Raw genomic sequence first — 21,338 nt, forward strand, 5'->3', positions numbered from 1 at the left:
TCCGCAAATTGCAGCATATTTCAGTGCTGGGCCAGAAAAAAGTGATAGCGTGCGAAACATACGACGAAACATCATCGATGTGGGCTTCCGTAGCCAAAGGCGCACTCGTGAGCCCTTGATGGTGGCACGATGCCAAACGTTTACGCCTCGCCTGGTCCCGTCAACACCGGCTCTGGACTGTTAGTGACGGGAAACATGTTTTCTGGTCAGACGAGTCTCGTTTCAAATTGTACCGAGCGGGTGGACGTGAACAGGTATGGAGACAACTTCATGTATCCATGAACGCTGCATGTCAGCAGGGGACTGCTGAAGCTGATGGAAGCTCTGTAACTGTGTGGGGCGTGTGCAGTTCGTGTGATATGGGATTCCGGAGACGTCTAGATTCAATTCTGGCAGATTACACGCACGTAAGCATCCTGTCTGATCACCTGCCTCTGTTAATGTCCATTGGGCATTTCGACGGACTTGAGCAATTCCAGCAGGATAAAACGACACCCCACACGTCCAGAACTGCCTCAGGGTGGCTCGAAGAACAGGTTTCTGAATTTATACACCCCGGGTGGCACCCACGTTCCCCAGAAATGAACATTATTGAACATATCGGGGATGCCTTGCAATGTGCTGTTCAGGCTAAATCTCCACGCGGTCATACCCTGCAGGATTCATGGAGTCATTTCCCTCCAGCATTACTTCAGACATTAGTCGAGTCCGTGCTGTGTTGCCGCAGTTACGTACGCTCACTGGGGATCTACACGGTATTAGAAGGTGTACCATTTTCTTTGGCTTTTCAGTGTATATAATGTGGTCATTCAACAACATACGATTGAGTTACTAATGATTCGTGCGGCAGTCCTAAAGGGGTTATTTCGGATCTTGACAGGTACATGACAGACACTATTTTACACAATCGTACTGACTTACTTGCAGCCAAAAAACATCCCAACCTAGTAGCGATTACATGAGGTTCAATAATCATACTTTATACTTAAAAAATAATAATTCTAGAAAATCTGCATGTGATATGACTTCAGCAATGTGTAAATTATACTAGCCTCATTTCGAGATATGGACCAGAAGTGTCCTAAAATCATGTTGATCAATCCTATCGAGGGTGCCCTCGTTTTGGTGTTTCAGAGTATAGGAACCCTAAATTGCAGTCAAAGGATCACCAACGACTGAATGGAACACAAAATGAAATAATGACAATTCAGATTTCTGAAATATCAATGGGAGAGCTAAATATATTTCCCCACCAGCATTAATCCTCGCAGTGATGGTAACGGTAATTAATAGGGGTAGTCTAACTAAGGCTGATATGCAGTCGTATGATAATCACAATAACACTGAAGAGGTATTGTGTAAAAAATTGAAGGAATGTGTTATTCAAGATAAGAAAGTCAAACTATTAAAATCTACATATATAACATGACAGTAAAATTATGTCAGATGCAGCAGGTGAGCTTATGAAAATACCACGTCTGTCAGTAAATAATTGTTAAGCTTCTATACAAAGTTGGCACCAGGTCTATGAAAGTCAAAATACAGGCATGTATGCCTCCAACTACCAAGTTACGTCTCTGGAGAACTGTTCGCCGTAGCTTTCAGACAAGAAAAATTATAGTGGCATTGTCAGGAGACCCGAGAGTACCGGGAGAGTACTGAGCCATGATATCGTGTACCAAATTATCAAATCCTTCTAAGTGTATTTTTCCGTTGTCAAGCACACAATACGTAAAAGTACCAACGAAACTGCGTGTTTTGAGCCGTAATATGTGGACGTGGCTTGTTTCTGAGCGAAGAATTCCCTTCTTTTACCTCCTAAAGGAACAGCAAATAACATATAAATCATAATAGTCATATTATACAGAATTAACAAACAAAGTAAAAAAAACTAATGAGACATGATAAAAGAGTTTTGAAATATGTTTGAGGTAGATGACACTATTGAAAGGAACAGAGAATTGTTTTTATAGGTTTTGAGATTATTCAAGGAAGGGATGACGATTTTGAGATTTGATTGATCTATTATGAGACGTTGTTATGGGGACGATGGGTATTATGATGTTGAGTTATGTTTATGATCAATGACATGATGCTATATGAGGAATTTTATTACGCTACATATTTATTATGATCAAATATTGAATAAGTGTCGACAAATATGTATATGTGTAATTAGGTAAGCAATAATGAGTAGTGGTTAGGGACTCTGGTTTGTGGGAAAAATGTTGGAAACCAAAAAATCGTACTTTAAGAGTTATGAAAAGTGTGAACTTTCGAGAATGTGAGTACCACTATGCCGACGAAATTTTTGGACACTGTTATTCATGAGATCTCGTTTCTACACACCTCCCACGTAAATATTAACCCGCTGAAATTTGTTTATTCTGTATCAAACTGTCACTGTATCTGAAATTGCTGTCATAAATATGTTGGTAAAAAAATGTATGTGAGCTTGACGCTACACTGAGCTGGTCTACGCGCTAATTGCCTTGAAACATACCTATTGTTGTGTGGACTTTCAACTTTCCTTATGCCACTTCAGCAACACTGAAGCTTGGCGCACTCTTGCAAGTGCCCCCATAGCTGCAGAAAAAAAGAGGCTGTGACCTCACTATTGACATTTCATTGCCGAATGCACCACAAACAAAACACACTATTACTTGAAAACATATGATTACACTTTGGAACTTGTACTGTGTGCTACTTTCTGTAATGCTTATGAATTGATGAGAAATATTCTTATGTCTGCACAACTGATTATAATTAGTATCTTTCTACGAAAGTTGAGAGAATATTTTTTTACGAAATGCCATATGGCTGATGAATGATGTTTTTATGCTTTGTTTGTACATATTTGCTTATTTTATTTGATGTCTTGTTCCTAGCTGCGATGTGGCATTGGTTTTATAAAATAAAAATTTAATACATATGGTAATGTGAACACTTTCTGTCAACAGATCCATTAAATGATAAATTTATGATACACGTTCTTGAAAAGAAAAAGAGTGCTTGGAAAGGAAAGATCTATAAGAAAAAGCACTGGAAAGGACTAGTAACAGGAATTTCATATATAATTTTCTTTTCAATGAGTTGGCAATTTTTTGATTGAATAAGTTGTTGTGATGCACCAGTTTAGTGATGAGATGTGACATAGACATCAAGATGTGAATATCTACATTGCTGTCTTTACTTTTATATTTTTTCTGCTTGTCCTTTCTAACGCTTACGAATAGAGTACTGCATTTGCTGCTGCTATTTGTCAGGCATTGCTCTACTGAATTTCGCTTTGTATTACTGTGCTAAGCCAATTTTACCACAGATTTACTTTTCTTGTTTGCTGCATATTGCTTTGTATTAGTTGTAATGTTGCATTTGCTTTTGCTAATTTAGAGATACTGCTGCTTGCTTTGCCAATTTGGATTGTTTGTCATTTTAATTGTTCTGAGCTGCTGCATTACCTCGTAGTTTGTGTATATGGGCTGAGTAGATTTAAGTTAGTTTAAGAGGGGGTTTGGTTTAAATGAAAAAGAGTTGTGACGAATTGGGAAGAAATGCATTGAGAAAATGTGTGAAAAAGGTTTCGTCAAAGAGTATTGCACAATGAGGAATGATAATTTTGAAAAAGGAAATGAACAGATGTAAGTAGGGAACAGTAGTTACAGGTTTAGGTACGATTTCCTTGGAATCAAATGATTAGGTGAGAAATATATGAAACCATAAATACAGATAAACAGGAATTTTTCTTTTTCTGCGAACAAGTGTTGAAATAAGAAGAGAAATCTGTGGGATTGGAAATGAAGAACCACGAGTACTGCAGTACTATATGTTACACTGAAAACAAACTCTGTCCTTTCCTTTTGTGTTACTTTGCTATGTGTTAATATGCACCCTTGTGCGTCTGTTTTCCTCCTGTCTTTGTGTGTTTACCTAAGAAGATAAATTTGGTACAATATACTTCTTCTTGTACTAATCTGCGATTACTATGATGAAGAATACTTTTATCCTCAAGTCTAACCTGCTTTTTACTTTGAAAAGATGCTCACATATTATGTATCCTGTTGTTTCCTTTTAATGCTCATGTGTGAAGATAATGTTTCTAAGAATATTCCTATTTTTCATTTATTTATGGATATCATTATTCCTGTAATACTCATGTATATGTTTATGCTACTCCTGTAGTAATGCCTGTATAACTACAAATGTTATCTGTTTTATCATGTTCTTTGCTGTAATGATGTTTTCTTTGCATTTGTAATTGTATTCTTATGCTGTAAAAATTGTAATTGTTTAGACACAACTTTTCCAAGTAAAGTAAATAGTAGGGATTAATATTACTGCATACTCCTGTTGGTTGCAGTATATGTATAAAATGTCAGGGGCGCAAAAGATTTGTGAGCGCGCAAGTGGTGGTTTACGGACTTGCTATATAATCTGCAAGACTCTTCAGTTGTGATTGCGCGCCCATACAGTCACAACAGATGGCTGCTGGCCATCTCTTCGAGGACTACAGTGGGTCTGCACCTTTTGTGGCCCATTACTGAGGTAATTTCTACAAGGCATACTGTGTGTCTGCTCTGTGGTGACCTACCTAACAATATTCTTCCAGACATTGATTGACTCTGCTGTGGGTTTGCTCTGTTGTGGCCCATTACCAGTCTTCCTGTCAGCAGCCAACACTTTGTTTCCACTGGGAGGACAACTTTACTTCTTTTAGACAGCATGGAGGTCCACTGCTTTTTTGTGTGCATTTTCTTTTACTGCTCAGACTTTGTGCATAAAACTGTCATAGTCTACCCTTTTGATGAATGATTAGCTGTTTAAGGAACCACTGGAAAATGCCCAGTGCTGAAGAGGCACTTGTACAATCTGAAAGGCGTGTTGATAACCAAGAGGATCAGGGAATCGGCATCCAAGGGCAACTGGTGTTACACCTCGGCCAGGTCGATCTTTGAAAAGTACTCTATCCGTGCAAGCTTGGCGAGGTCTTCATGTTGAGGAATGGGGTAAGTATCTATGAGAGACAGCGTCGACAGTAGCGCCGAAGTCTCCACAGAGCCAAAGGGACCCATTGGTTTTCCATATGACCACCAATGGTGTCGCACAGACACTGTATGTCGCAGGGTCCAGAACGCCAGCAGCCTGGAGCCGATCAAGTTCCTGTTTTAATGCTGGCCTTAAGGCCACCGGAAAGGGTCGGGCACGGAAAAGGCGAGGCTGCACATCTGGCCAAAGAGTGATAAGCGCCTGAAAATCTGAAACACAAACGAAATCCGTTGCAAACAACGACGCAAAAGCTGAGCACTGATCATCCCGAAAACAAACAGCAATAATAATGACCTTAACTGCATGAGACATTGAAAAGCCGAACAGTTGAAACGCATCCAGGCCAAAAATATTCGAAGCCAACGGATGCTCGAGGACACATAAGGTTAGGAGCCGGTGAACATGTTTATATATCGCCTGGATGATGAACTTCCCAAGAAGGGGATTCGAACCGTCTCCCTAGGCGACCAAACGCCGAGAGGGAGGTCACAACTCAGGAGGGCCCAGTCGGATGTATGTCGCCATATTAAAGGAAGTGGTGGACCTAGTGTCGACCAGAAAACTGACATCTTTAGCGAAAAGGCGGAGCGTGAGGGAAAGCTTCTCCACCGATGGGTCATCCAGTGGGACGGCTGATTGCAGAGCATGTACGGTGTCTTGAAGCCCAGGAGGTTTGGAAGTGGAGTGAGTCAGCGACCACGACACGTCACACAACTTACACGTTTTCCAGCAGTGGGGACAATTAGCTCAAGAATGTGTGGTAACAAGAATTATTATATTTCTCTTGAAGTCTGAGGGTATTTCGTCTGCGTGACATATCTTGCACACAAGGTGGAATATTTCTGCAACAGCTAAATTTTCTTCATTCGATCATCATGTTCATGTTCATGGTGTGGTGAGGCACTCCACAGTGCAAGGTGTCAGTGGGCCTCGTGACCGGCGACGAGGGCCACCGGAGCCGCCGATGCCATAGACACTTCCGACGAATAGGAGTCCCGACAGCGCTGGCCCCTGACGGCCGGCCAACATCAACGTCGCGATGGTGGAACCCGGCACGACGCATCGATCGCCGCTACTTCCAGCCGTGTCATTAGACGCTCGTTAACTGCCTGAGACATTTCAAATGAGTGGCCAATGAAGAGAATCTTTTCCAAGGAGGGTTATCGAGTGTCAACGCAGCAGTGCGGACCTCAGAATTGGGAGCCAGCTGAACCACCACATCCTGGATCAGGGAGTCCGCATACGATGCCTTACACTGCTGACTGGTGCACGTAAAATCGCATCGACAGCTGAGACCCTGCAAGTCCGTGACCCCAGGCTCTGGTACTGGTGGAACTCCTGCCGTGAGGTGACCACATGGTGGCGTTGTGAATAATAGTTTGTCACCAGAAGGCTTATCTCCTGGAAAGAGAGAGCCACAACAGTGCCAACTTGCAGAGATGAAGGCACGTGTCTGGAGAGACCCAAGACGGAAACAACGACCACTGCAAGGAGTCATCCGTGACTTGAAAAGTCGTGAAATGCTGTTACAGCCAATGTAAGAACGTTTCCCTGTCTACTTGAGCGTCATTAAATGGAGGAAACGACGGTGGACGTGGGAAAGCAAAGGACATCCGAGGAGCCGGAGCTGTTGCGGTAGTGTGTCCCTTACGTCAATTTTGTCCATTAGACACGGCAGCAACTGCTGTAAGATGACTAACTGGAGACGCTGCTGCTGCATGAGGTGCTGCTGTAGCTCCAGCAGACAGACCAACTTCGCCTCAATGTTAACAATTACCATCGTTTACCGCGTCGCCAAAAAGTTGTAACCGCGACCATTCTGGTGAAGGAAAGCGCAGCGGGACAGAACGGTAGCGGCCCGCGAACAAACAAGACGGACAAACGGAAAAGGATGACACGCACAACGAGAGACGACCGAGCAAGACACCATGCACAGCAACACCCAAGAAGCAACGGGGTCACAAGCGAAAACCTCACGAAATCAACAACATCCACTAGTACATGGGATTAACCAAAATACACACGATGTCTGTAAGTGAGATATCGAGAGACTCACGCGCATATCAGACTGCCCCATTGAGTTAGGGGCAGGCCCTTAAATACACTCCTGGAAATTGAAATAAGAACACCGTGAATTAATTGTCCCAGGAAGGGGAAACTTTATTGACACATTCCTGGGGTCAGATACAGCACATGATCACACTGACAGAACCACAGGCACATAGACACAGGCAACAGAGCATGCACAATGTCGGCTCTAGTACAGTGTATATCCACCTTTCGCAGCAATGCAGGCTGCTATTCTCCCATGGAGACCATCGTAGAGATGCTGGATGTAGTCCTGTGGAACGGCTTGCCATGCCATTTCCACCTGGCGCCTCAGTTGGATCAGCGTTCGTGCTACTAGCCGCTGGGACCACGTGCTCCACGGTGTCGCTCCCGCATTACATGCGGGCCAAGAGTGCGCGCAGCCATGGCTTACGGCGCGATACCTCTGGTGGAAAACAAGGCCAATGTCGACTGGTGCTCATTCTAAGCCTGCGGCACTTGGTACCAGAATAAGTCCAGACGAACTGTAGAGCTTTTTGTTGTGCAGTCATCAAGGGTACAGAACTGGGCCTTCCGCTCCGAAAGCCCATATCGATTACGCTTCGTTGAATGGTTCGCTTGCTGGCACTAGTTGATGACTGAGCAATGAAATGCACAGCAATTTGCGGAAGGTTGTGAAACGCCTGGTTAAATCCGCAGGAGAGAACAGGTAGTTGGAATTGTGGAAAGGTGCCTAAAATGAGTCTCTGTAAGTTACACTTGATCACGTATAACTTTATTTAGTTGCACAAACATTACAGCGAAAATTCAAATTTACGACGTTAACTCGCGACCGAATATGTCACACAAGCTTATGGATTAAGGGCACAACCTCTTTCATTTTTAAAATGGCTGAAGGCACATGATTTAAAATAAAACGCAACAAATTTTCAAAAGGCAGAAAGCGCAAGGTTTTATCCTTAAATATTTCCAATGAGGCTGAAGGCCCAAGCAATATAAGACTTGACAAGAAAGGAAGTTTAATTATGAAACAGCTGAAGGCCCATGATTTAAAAACACAACCACAATAAATTTTCAAAGGCAAAGGCCCAAAGCTTTATCCTTAAATAATTTTAAAAAAGGAGGCTGAAGGCCCAAACAATTTAAGATTTAGCAATAAGGAATTTTACATTTAAGACGGCTGAAGGCCCATGATTCAAAAGACAACTACAATAAATTTTTACAAAGCAGAATCCCCAAGGCTACGAGAAGACTTACCTCACCAAGGGGACAGGGGGAGTTCAGTATAGTGAAAAAAAACCTCACGTAACTAAAGGACTTCTCCAAAGGAGTCCGCAAATATAAAACTACAGCAAACCATTCTTGAGTTCTGTACGAGTGTTTGTGATTGTCTTCAGGTCGGGCTAGAGAAATATATCAAAACAATTTTTCAACAAGATTATGTTCACCAATTTACCGCTGTTGTGACCGAACATGCCATACAAAGTGTCGACATGTGGGTTTGGCCTACTACGTTATTAGTTTACGGTCTAACGGTATTTAAAGGTTTCGTTTTATAGGGCCATTTTAGAGATAATCTACCTTTAAATTCTTGAATTTCCTTAACAGATATAAATGGGAGCAAATAACTGATTTTAAAACAAAATTGCAGTTATAATGATAACAATGTACTCAGTAAAACTTCAGTGACTAACGTATGAGAACGTCCAGTTTATACGTTATGGAAGATTTGTGTTCACGTCGATGCAAAAATTGTGATTATGATTCCCAAAATAGTTTCAGCGATAACTCACTATCGTCAGTGAATCATTTTTACTCCAAGATACAGGTCGGACTAGAGAAATACATCAAAACAAATTTTCAACAAGATTATGCTCACCAACTTACCGCTTTTGTGACCCAACATGCCATACAGTGTCGACATGTGGGCTTGGCCTACTACATTACTAATTTATAAGAGTCCTACACAGTGGACTACGTTGATTTACAACTATTTTTTGTGGGTTTATGTTTATATTCTGTATATGGAAGTATAGTGAGCTAGGAACACATATTTTTTCCTGGTGTACATTTCAGTCTAGTGAGCAGTTGGAGAATGACATGAAGCGCAAGAGACTACCATAACCATTTTCCAGTATTGTCTACCGTTTTTGATGTTGTGAGAAATAAGGTGCGTTCTGTGCAGATTTTGGAAAAATTACTTATGTGCGTAGCTAAGCGATGTACAAAATATTATAGCTAATACTGTCAATTCTTCAGAGTGTTACCTTGAGTAAAATTCCGTGTATCTTTAAAAATAATTACATGTTACTTGTTAATCTACAGTTCGTCAGTCGTGCTCTATCATGTCTCTTTGAACGGAAGACCTCTTCGCAATGAAACACGTAATATGCTGATGAAATCTTCTCGGGCTTCCATCCGGGTAGCTGAGTCGAAAATGCGCAATATTTCGATGAGTGTCCTTCTCATCATCCTCTGGCACATGGCACTCGTCGAAATGTCGCGGAATTTCGACGCATCTACGTGGACGGAAGGCCGAGAAGATTTCATCAGCAGTATACACCGGGAAAACCTACATTCACCTTTGAAACAGGTGGTATATTTTAACAATTTTCCCTGTATCTAAAATGGAACTTTGAGGAAGTTGGCAACAGCAACTGTTCCGAACGAATTCCTCTCCCGTGCTAAGCTTTACATATCAGAGAAGCACTTGCATTATAAGTCCTCAGTTATTTCCTGGATATATTCCAATCTGTATATTCCTATACAGTTTTAGTCCTCTTCAGCTCCCTCTGCTGCCATGGAAGTTATTCCCTGCTGTCCCTTCTCTTTGTGAATGTTATCCATATATTCCTTTCCTCCCCGATTCCGCGGAGAACCTCCACATTCCTATCCTTATCACTACACATATGGTACGAGGTTCATTCAAGTTCTAAGGCCTCCGATTTTTTTTTCAAATTAACTACTCACCCGAAATCGATGAAACTGGCGTTACTTCTCGACGTAGTCGCCCTGCAGACGTACACATTTTTCACAACGCTGACGCCATGATTCCATGGCAGCTGCGAGGGCTTCTTTAGGAGTCTGTTTTGACCACTGGAAAATCGCTGAGGCAATAGCAGCATGGCTGGTGAATGTGCGGCCACGGAGTGTCTTTCATTGTTGGAAAAAGCCAAAAGTCACTAGGAGCCAGGTCATGTGAGTAGGGAGCATGAGGAATTACTTCAAAGTTGTTATCACGAAAAAACTGTTGCGTAACGTTAGCTCGATGTGCGGGTGCGTTGTCTTGGTGAAACAGCACACGCGCAGCCCTTCCCGGATGTGTTTGTTGCAGTGCAGGAAGGAATTAGTTCATCAAAACATTTTCGTAGGATGCCCCGGTTACCGTAGTGCCCTTTCAAACGCAATGGGCAAGGATTACGCCCTCACTGTCCCAGAAGACGGACACCATCATTTTTTCAGCACTGGCAGTTACCGGAAATTTTTTTGGTGGCGGTGAATCTGTGTGCTTCCATTGAGCTGACTGGCGCTTTGTTTCTGGATAACAAAATGGCATCCACGTCTCATCCATTGACACAACCAACGAAAAGAAAGTCCCATTCATGCTGTCGTTGCGCGTGAACATTGCTTGGCAACATGCCACACGAGCAGCCGTGTGGTCGTCCGTCAGCATTCGTGGCACCCACCTGGATAACACTTTTCGCATTTTCAGGTCGTCATGCAGGATTGTGTGCACAGATCCCACAGAAATGCCAACTCTAGAGGCGATCTGTTAAACAGTCATTCGGCGATCCCCCAAAACAGTTCTCTCCACTTTCTCGATCATATCGTCAGACCAGCTTGTGCGAGCCCGAGGTTGTTTCGGTTTGTTGTCACACGATGTTCTGCCTTCATTAAACTATCGCACCCACGAACGCACTTTCGACACATCCATGACCGCATCACCATATTTCTCCTTCAACTGTCGCTGCATTTCAATTGGTTTCACACCACCCTAATTCAGAAAACGAATGACTGCACGCCGTTCAAGTAAGGAAAACGTCGCCATTTTGAGTATTTAAAACAGTTCTCATACTCGCCGCTGGCGGTAAAAATTCCATCTGCCGTACGGCGCTGCCATCTCTGGGGCGTATTGGCAATGAATGTGGCCTCATTTTAAAAGAATGAGCATGTTTCTATAAGTTTCCAGTCCGGAGAAAAAAAATCGGAGCCCTTAGAACTTGAATGCACCTCGTATGTAACAGATTAATAATTTACCACGTAAACTACTGAATTTGAGTTGCATATTATTTTCCTAGGTACATGACAATGCTCTACCCTGCAACAGAATTTTACATTTAGAAAATCCACTTTCCGGGGTAATTTTTTGTAGTGACAGAAATAGATAGTAGCACAACTAAAGCAAATGCTATCATTTCAAAATGGGATCAGAAACTATGTTTAACACTATTCAGGAGCGGCTGGAGACGGGAGTCTGAAAAGTGTTTCCATTACTGTGCTCTTACTCTGACGTCTCCTGCGTATTACAAATGTGATTGTGTGTGTGCTCTCCTCAAGTGGTCTGAAAGATTAGCGTCTGTTGTTAGTGGTATTAAATTTTTAAATATACAGACGCGAATGGATAATTTTGCGAATCGTAAAAATAGATATCGTGTTTTAACTCACACCTGAAGCTGATATGCACGAACACAGTCACTAACGCAAAATACAGGCAGCCATTCAGTGACACAGTGCATAGAATCTTAAAGTTGGCGCTGTAGACAGAAGAAACCTAAAAGGAAAATGATATCCGTACACTCAGATATATCGCCGAAACTAGTTCGTATGACCGTTTCGCGGATCGTATATAAACTAAAGTGGGTATAATCGTTATAAAAAAATAGCTCATGAACATCGGGTAGCAATAAGTATCTGCAACATAGCGAGGCATTCGTTCCGAGAAACCTGCAAGCTCCTTTCAGTATTGAGACTGCTTTTCGTACTTCGAATATTTACATAGAGGAAAAGTGTCGGTCTAAATTTAGTATATTTGCGCAAGTATTGTACGTCATCCCATCACTCACATAATTGCAGCCACTCCTTCTTTCAGAACTACAAGTCTTAAGAGTTATTATTACAGAGCACTGTGACAGCTCGTTAGCATGCATGATAAGAAAACCGGTAATACCCTTGCTGTGAAGATGGTCATCAAGCAGGGAGTATGGCAGTATATAGGGGAAGGTCGGCGCAGGTCCACACAAGAGGTGTTCCAAACCAACCATCGTTAAGGTACGTCATGCATCACAGTCTCTCCAGTTGTGTTGCGTTTCCACTCTCTGACAGATAGTGAGGGAAACTAGTGTTTCAGCCCCTTCTCTGATAGAAATAAGTTATTGCTACAGGGAACATAGAGATTTCTGCTGTACTGTACCTGTTTGTCCAGCCATTGTGTGTTGCACGGCAAAAGATAGCTTGTACCACCGCTAGCCGTTTTTCTTTCCTGTTCCACAATCAAACAGAACGAAGGGAAAAGAAGCCCTCATTTCTCTTATCTGGGCGGTCCTTATACGAAAGTTGCGTCGGTGGCGGTAGGATCGTTGTGCAGTCAGCTTCAAATTGCGGTTCTCTGAATTTTCTCGGTAGTGTTACGAGAAACGAATGTCGTCTTCGCTCGAAAGAACCTCGTATGATTTCCGAAAACATTTTTGTAGCACTCACCTGATGATAGATTCTACTGGCAACTAATCTAGTAGCATGCTACTGAATTGTTTGGATGTACCGGGTAATCAAAAAGTTTGTATAAATTTGAAAACTCAATAAATCACGGAATAATGTAGATAGAGAGGTACAAATTGACAGACATGCTTGGAATGACATGGGCTTTTATTAGAACAAAAAAAAAAGTTCAAAAAATGTGCGACAGATGGCGCTTCATCTGATCAGAATAGCAATAATTAGCATAACAAAGTAAGACAAAGCTAAAATGATGTTCTTTGCAGGAAATGCTCAATATGTCCACCATCGTTCGTCAACAATAGCTGTAGTCGAGGAATAATGTTGTGAACAGCACAGTAAAGCATGTCCGGAGTTGGGGTGAGGCGTTGGCGTCGGCTGTTGTCTTTCAGCATCCCTAGAGATGTCGGTCGATCACGATACACTTGCGACCTCAGGTAGCCCCAAAGCCAATAATCGCACAGACTGAGGTCTGGGGCCCTGGGAGGCCAAGCATGACGAAAGTGGCGGCTGAGCACACGATTATCACCAAACGACGCGCGCAAGAGATCTTTCACGCGTCTAGCAATATGAGTTGGAACGCCGTCCTGCATAAACATCGTACGTTCCAGCAGGTGTTTATCAGCGAGGCTGGGTATGATGTGATTCTGTAACATATCGGGGTACCTCTCACCCGTCAATGTAGCAGTTACAAAACCAGAATCACGCATTTCCTTGAAGAAAAAAGGCCCGATAACGGCAAATGTGACTTTCTCGTCGTGCAGTAGAGTTTCCACGAGAGTTCTAGGTTTTTCGGTAGCCAAAATTCTGCAGTTGTGGGTGTTGACAGACCCTCGGAGCGTGAAATGAGCTTCGTCGGTGCACAACACGTTACTCAATCAATCGTCATCTTCCGCCATCTTTTGAAACGCCCACACCGCAAATGCCCTCCACTGCACTAAATCGCCAGGTAACAGTTCATGATGCCGATGGATTTTGTATGGACAGCATCGGAGGGTACGCTTCAGTGCCAACCAAACAGTAGTGTATGGAATGCCGGTGCGACGTGCGACTGCACGGTACATAGACGAACTCGCTACAGTTTTCATTTCTTCCTGAACTGTATCGGCATCATTACGCCTTGTGCTCGATCGGCCACTACTGGGTCTGTCATCTAAACAACCCGTGGCTTCAAACTCCGAAATCATTTTCGCCACAGGCTGTATTTGTCAACGGACCTTTACCCGTTCGAATCCCCTTTCTAAGGCGAGAGTATCGTAACACTGAACTTGTACATTCCCCATTTTCATAACACAGTTTCACTAAAAGCGCTATCTCAGGTTACGTCAACATGCTGCGACTGCTGGCGCATCTGATTCTCTCTCTTATTGCAGCTCCTTTTATACACGATTATCATGCGCAGTCACTGACGTTTTGCTGTCCAGCGCCATCTGTCGGACATTTTGTGATCTTTTTTTGTTCTAATAAAACCTCTTGTCATTCCAAGCATGTGTGTCATTCTTTACCTCTCTATCTACATTATTCAGTGGTTTATTAAGTTTTCAAATTCGAACTGACTTTTTGATCACCCGGTATTTCTGTAGTCCGACCTGGTGAGAATCACAAACACTCGTACAACACTCGGAATGGTTTGCCCTATTGTTATATTTGCTGACTCCTCTGGAGAAGTCCGTTAATTACGTGAGAGCTTTTTTCATGATCCTGAACTCCCCCTGTCCCCTTGGTGAGATGTGGTGAGAGGCGGTGGGACCTCCCCAACCCATGAAGTGACGTTTACCCCAAAATCTGGGTAAAAATCCGTGTAAATGAAATTTTTAAAATAAGTTGTAAACATGAATTAGATCACTTTAATAAAAACATGTATTATTTAGAAAGTACACAAACAGTGCTTATAATGCGTGATTAAAATCAATTTATCTTTAATATACCACCCCTAATTAGTATTCGAATGGAAAAATAGAAAAATTATTACAATTAGGCTTCAAGAAAACAGGAACAACTATTTTAAGGATCGCTGAAATATTGACATTTTGTTGTAATATTCTACTACACATCAGCTCTCATTGATCCCTTAGCTACTTTTCATATGAGAGGTAACATAGTTTTTACCTTGTTTTAATCTGTATGTTTCTGTAGCTTTTCAATATCTTGAATTGAACGATCTCTATGAAAATTCTGCCGGGCGGTGTGGCCGGGCGGTTGTAGGCGTTTCAGTGTGGAACCGTGCGTCCTTCCTCGGCCATGGATGTGTGTGCTGTCCTTAGGTTAGTTAGGTTAAAGTAGTTCTAATTTCTAAGGGACTGATGACCTCCGATGTTAAGTCCCATGGTGCTCAGAGCCATTTGAACCATTTTATGAAAATTCTTCTTGGTGACATCCAGCTTAGCCTTCTCCCACAAACGATCAACTTGCTAGCACGTGTGTTTCATCTCGTAGATATGGTCTTTAACAAACGCACTGTAAGAGTTGTGATACAAATGTTGAGTGCGATATTGAAAATTGACACTAAATAACAAAAAGTGTGATGTCATCCAGAAGAGGGCTAAAAGGAATCCGTTAAACTTCCGTTACACGATAAATCAGTCAAATCTAAAGGCTTGTAAACTGAACTAAATACCTATGAATTACAGTTACGAACAACTTAAATTAGAAGGGGCACATAGAAAATGTTGTTGGGAAAGCTTACCAGACTGCATTTTATCGACAGGACACATAGAAAATGTAACAGATGTACTAAAGAGAGTGTCTACACGATGCTTATCCGTCCTCTTTTAGAACAGTGCTGCGCGATGTGGGATTCTTACCAGATAGGATTGACGGAGTACATTGAAAAAGTTCACTTTTTGAATTATCGCGAAATAGGGAAGAGAGTGTCACTGAAATGATGCAGGATTTGGGATTGCCATCATTAAAACAAAGGCGCTTTTCGTTGCGAAGGTATCTTCTCACGAAATTCCAAACTTCCTCTTCTAAACGGGAAAATATTTTGTTAATGTCGACCTACACAGGGAGAAACGATCACCATGATAAACGAAGGGAAATCAGAGCGCGCACGGAAAGCTTTAGGTGTTCGTTCTTTCCGAGCGCTATACACGATTGGAACAATAGAGAATTGTGAAGATGGTTCGATGAATCCTCTGCCTGGCATTGAAGTGTGATTTGCAGAGCATTCATGAAGACGTAGATGTACAAATTCGTGTTGAACAGAATAACATCAGCTTTTTATGCGTTCCAGAATATCACGGCAGACTCACTGAGACGCATTCATTTCTACTGGCGCGGCAGGGAACTCCCCGGATGAAATCCGCCATTTGTACAGCACTTGTTTCAAAATGGGAAATGCCGGACATGCACACGTCCAAACCATTCAGTTCGTTTCAAAGAGGCCAAAAAAACTGGTGGTCACTGTTATATTGTCTATCTTAGGGATTAAATTTGTAAAACAAAATCTGATCCACTATATCAAGGTAAGTTCTATGAATTAAAACATTTTGAGATTTTAATTACCCCTCCCCCAACCCCCATCCTTTCAAACAAAATTTGGTGAGATTTTGCTGGACCTCTTCCCACCCTCCCACTCAGATTAATGGACGTGCCCATTTCAGATGAACCACACTTTCCTAAAATTCTGTCGATGAACCGAAGTCGATCATTCATCTTACCTACTATTGTCCATATTTGCTTTTTCCATTTCATATCGCTTTGCAACGTTGCAACCAGATATTTAATCAATATGCGTGCGTCAAGCAGTATTGACAGATTACTAATGCAGGATTCGTACACTATGTTATTATTTTGCCTACTCGTCAACAGTAAATTTCTTTTTCCGAAGTCAAAAGCAAGGTCTCTGTCATCTCACCAATTAGAATTTGGTCTAAGTCATCACGCATATTCAGTCAATGACATTACCCTTTCGTATACATAGAATCATCATCAAACAGCTGCAGAGTATTGTTCACCCTGTTTGACTGTTTGTGTACATTGAAAATAAGAGTGGTCCTATCACACTTCCCTGGTGCAGTCCTGACCGTACCTTCGTCTCTGATAAACACCTGCTGTCAAGGAAAACGTACTGGGTCATATTACTTAATACGTTTTCAAGCCTCTCACATTTCTGAGTACCTCTTCTCTATGCTCGCATGTTTGTTAATAGTCGGGGATACCGTGTCAAATGCTTTCCGGAAATCTAGGAATATGAAAGCTGCCTATTGCTCTCTATCCGTTACTCGTAGAAGATAATGTGAGGAAAGGGGCAAGCTGAGTTTTGCACGATCGATTCTTCTTAAATCTGCGCTAAATTGAGTATAGGAGGTTTTCTGTCTCAAGGAAAAATTATCACCTTCGAACTGAGAATCTGTTCAAATATTCTACTGCAAATCACTTTTAAGGATATTGATAGGTAATTTTGCTCGTCCGTCTTTTACGCTTTTCATGCACAAGGGTCACCTGTAGTTGGAACTTTACGCTGGGCGAGAAATTTGCAATAAATGCAATCTCAGTAAGGGGCCGCTGCCGTGAAGCAGTCTCTGCAAAACTGATTTGCGATTCCGTCTGGTCCTAGCAACTCATTTACTTTCAACTCTGTGACTTGCTTTCTGCGCCAGGTACGCCTATTACTATTTCCTCCACATGGGTGCCTTTGTGACGCGCAGACGATTGTACTTTTGTACGGTCCCTCTGTGTTAATGACTCTTCTTCTTAAACTTCAGCGCTCTTTTTGTTGTTTTATGTAGCCACACGCGTCTGGTTAACGAATGAGTGGACGGAAGCTTCGACCCGCTTAGCGATTTTACGTGAGACAAGAATTTTCTCGAGTTGTCGTAAAGAACTATTGCTAAGTTTTACAAGTGTACCAATTTCTATTAACTTTAACCTGTCGTCATTTGAGCATTCTTTTTTGAAACGAGAGTGCAGCAGTCATTGCTTCATCACCATTTTCCGAATTTTGTTATTAAACCGCAATGAATAAAACCATTATGCAGCGATACCGGCACTGTCGATAAGAGTGCATGTTTGTAGCTACAGTGTCTAAAATATTTCCGCTGCACGAGCGCCGCCGAACTGGCTGTTCATACAATTTTCGCGAAACGCTTTCAATAGCACTTAAGGAGACTACCTGTCTCAACAACCTGAAATTAATCCATAGACATCTCTGTCTATACTCAATAGGTTAAATTTGCCTCCAACTAATATTGCATCATCTTGGTATTTCTGCGTTAATAAGTGTAAACTTACTTTAAGTGATTCTTAAACTGTAGGCCGGCAAAATTATCTGATAACTGAGTGTACCAAGACCTGTTGCACGCATCCAGATGAACTCTCACTCAGGCTCAATTTCAAAATCATTAGACACAAATTTTTGTCGACTGAAACGCATTCTTCGCCTCCTGTCTATTCCATATACGTTGTATGCCTCCATAAACTTCTCACAGCATTTTACTCTACTGCTTTCTGCTACAGCGATGGATTATCAACAAGCAGTATCGGTTGATCAGTTTCACATAAATATTGATGGAACAAATATTTACTGAATTGTCGTCTCCGAAATTGTACTAGTACGTTTTGTCACCACGTTGATATTGAAATAAGTTAAGACTTTGTTGTTGTAGTTGTTGTTGTTGTCCTCAGTCCTGAGACTGGTTTGATGCAGCTCTCCATGCTTCTCTATCCTGTGCAAGCTTCTTCATCTCCCAGTACCTACTGCAACCTACATCCTTCTGAATCTGCTTAGTGTATTCATCTCTTGGTCTACCTCTACGATTTTTACCCTCCACGCTACCCTCCAGCGCTAAATTTGTGATCCCTTGATGCCTAAAAGCATGTCCTACCAACCGATCCATTCTTCTAGTCAAGTCTTCTTTTCGCCCCAATCCTATTTAATATCTCCTCATTAGTTACGTGATCTATCCACCTCATCTTCAGCATTCTTCTGTAGCACCACATTTCGAAAGCTTCTATTCTCTCCTTGTCCAAACTAGTTATCGTCCATGTTTCACATCCATACATGGCTACATTCCAAACAAATACTTTCAGAAACGACTTCCTGATACATAAATCTATATTCGATGTTAACAAATTTCTCATCTTCAGAAACGCTTTCCTTGCCATTGCCAGTCTACATTTTATATCCTCTCTAATTCGACCATCATCAGTTATTTTACTTCCTATATAGCAAAACTCCTTTACTACTTTAAGTGTCTCATATCCTAATCTAATTCCCTCAGCATCACTCGATTTAATTTGACTACATTCCATTATCCTCGTTTTGCTTTTGTTGATGTTCATCCTTTCAAGACACTGTCCATTCCGTTCAATTGCTCTTCCAAGTCCTGACAGAATTACAATGTCATCGGATAATCTCAAAGTTTTTACTTCTTCTCCATGAATTTAAAACCTAATCCAAATTTTTCGTTTCCTTTACTGCTTGCTCAATATACAGATTGAATAACATCGGGGAGAGGCTACAAACCTGTGTCACTCCTTTCCCAACCACTGCTTCCCTTTCATGCCCCTCGACTCTTATAACTGCCATCTGGTTTATGTACAAATTGTAAATAGCCTTTCGCTCCCTGTAATTTACCCCTGCCACCTTCAGAATTTGAAAGGGAGTATTCCAGTCAACATTGTCAAAAGCTTTCTCTAAGTCTACAAATGCTAGAAACGTAGCTTTGCCTTTTCTTAATCTTTCTTCTAAGATAAGTCGTAAGCTCAGTATTGCCTCATGTGTTCCCACATTTCTACGGAATCCAAACTGATCCTCCCCGAGGTCCGCATCTACCACTTTTTCCATTCGTCTGTAAAGAATTCGCGTTAGTATTTTGCAGCCGTGACTTATTAAACTGATAGTTCGGTAATTTTCACATGTGTCAGCACCTGATTTCTTTGGGATTGGAATTATTATATTCTTCTTGAAGTTGAGGGTATTTCTCCTCTCTCATACATTTTGCTCACCAGCTGGTAGAGTTTTGTCATGACGGGCATTCCCAAAGCCGTCAGTAGTTCTAATGGAATGTTGTCTAATCCGGGGGCCTTGTTTCGACTCAGGTCATTCAGTGCTCTGTCAAACTCGTCACGCAGTATCTTATCTCCCATTTCGTCTTCATCTACATCCTCTTCCATTTCCACAATATTGTCCTCAAGTACATCGCCCTTGTATAAACCTTCTATATACTCCTTCCACCTTTCTTCCTTCCTTTCTTTGCTTAGAACTGGGTTGTCATCTGAGCTCTTGATATTCATACACGTGGTTCTCTTCTCTCCAAAGGTCTCTTTAATTTTCCTGTAGGCAGTATCTGTTTTATCCCTAGTGAGATAAGCTTTTACATCCTTACATTTGTCCTCTAGCCATCCTTGCTTAGCCATTTTGCACTTCCTGTTGATGTCATTTTTGAGACGTTTGTATTCCTTTTTGCCTGCTTCATTTACTGCATTTTTATATTTTCTCCTTTCATCAATTAAATTCAATATTTCTTCTGTTACCCAAGGATTTCTAGCAGCCCTCGTCTTTTTACCTACTTTATCCTCTGCTGCCTTCACTACATCATCCCTCAGAGCTACTCCTTCTTCTTCTACAGTGTTTCTTTCCCCCATTCCTGTCAATTGTTCCCTTATGCTCTCCTTGAAACTCTGTACAACCTTTGGTTCTTTCAGCCTATCCAGATCCCATGTCCTTAAATCCCCACCTTTTTGCAGTTTCTTCAGTTTCAATCTACAGGTCATAACCAATAGATTGTGGTCAGAGTCCACATCTGCCCCTGGAAATTTCCTACAATTTAAAACCTGATTCCTAAATCTCTGTCTTACTATTATATAATCTATCTGATACCTTAAAGACTTTGTATCAGAATTTATTTCTTTGGGTTGTAAATTTTACTTTCTAGCTCCTTACGTCTCATAAGAGTAAAAAATACCAACTACTAATCTCAAACTTTGGTTTTAAGAATAATCCAGTAATATTTTGAAAGTTACCCGATTCCAATCGGGAAAGCTGGGAAATTTCTTTTCCCTGTGTCAAATATCATCGTACTTATTAAATTTCACCAAAATACATAATGAAACGTGGACACATGTAAGTTAGATGTCAGCAAGTTTTTGAGACTTTGGGCTGTGTTCTAAATCACTTTCGGAATCTGTTTCCAGAGGTAGTATACCAATACGTTTTCATCACACTGTCACTGGCGGCGATATTCAAATTCGTGTATGCCTTTACAAGGGTTCACTTTGCGCTTCCGACAACGACACTATGTTTTCTAGATGAGCGTTAGTAAGATGCACCCTGGAAGAAACCTAGCGTCTCACAACATCAATGTTCTTCACAGTAACCTTGAAAGGTACCACATAGTTCTCGCCCTTATAATTGCCCAAACTACGACGACAAGGTAATTTCCAACAACTTTCTCCTTCTCGCTCAGCGCCCTTGGAAATTTCCTCTGTCGCAAGGACTCATTTATCTATTGTGCCACAAAAAAATCGGCTTTGAACTTTGCCTCAGTTTGAAAAAGACCCCCAGGATGTATTTGAAGGCCGCCGAC

General features: G+C 41.7%; 1 protein-coding gene across 2 annotated transcripts in view; it reads left to right on the plus strand.

The window, feature by feature from the left end:
* The first annotated feature begins 12,188 nt into the window (after positions 1-12,188).
* LOC126267543 (glucose dehydrogenase [FAD, quinone]-like) overlaps positions 12,189-21,338 on the plus strand; it is a 61,186-nt gene continuing 52,036 nt past the window's right edge. Inside the window, exon 1 of one of the 2 annotated variants that reach the window (XM_049972847.1) lies at positions 12,189-12,363. The gene's annotated coding sequence lies outside the window, so the exon portion shown is untranslated. The remainder of the gene's footprint in view (positions 12,364-21,338) is intronic. The other variant, XM_049972848.1, reaches the window with a different exon arrangement.

This window comes from Schistocerca gregaria, chromosome 4 (assembly GCF_023897955.1).
Source record: "Schistocerca gregaria isolate iqSchGreg1 chromosome 4, iqSchGreg1.2, whole genome shotgun sequence".
NCBI lineage: Eukaryota > Metazoa > Arthropoda > Insecta > Orthoptera > Acrididae > Schistocerca > Schistocerca gregaria.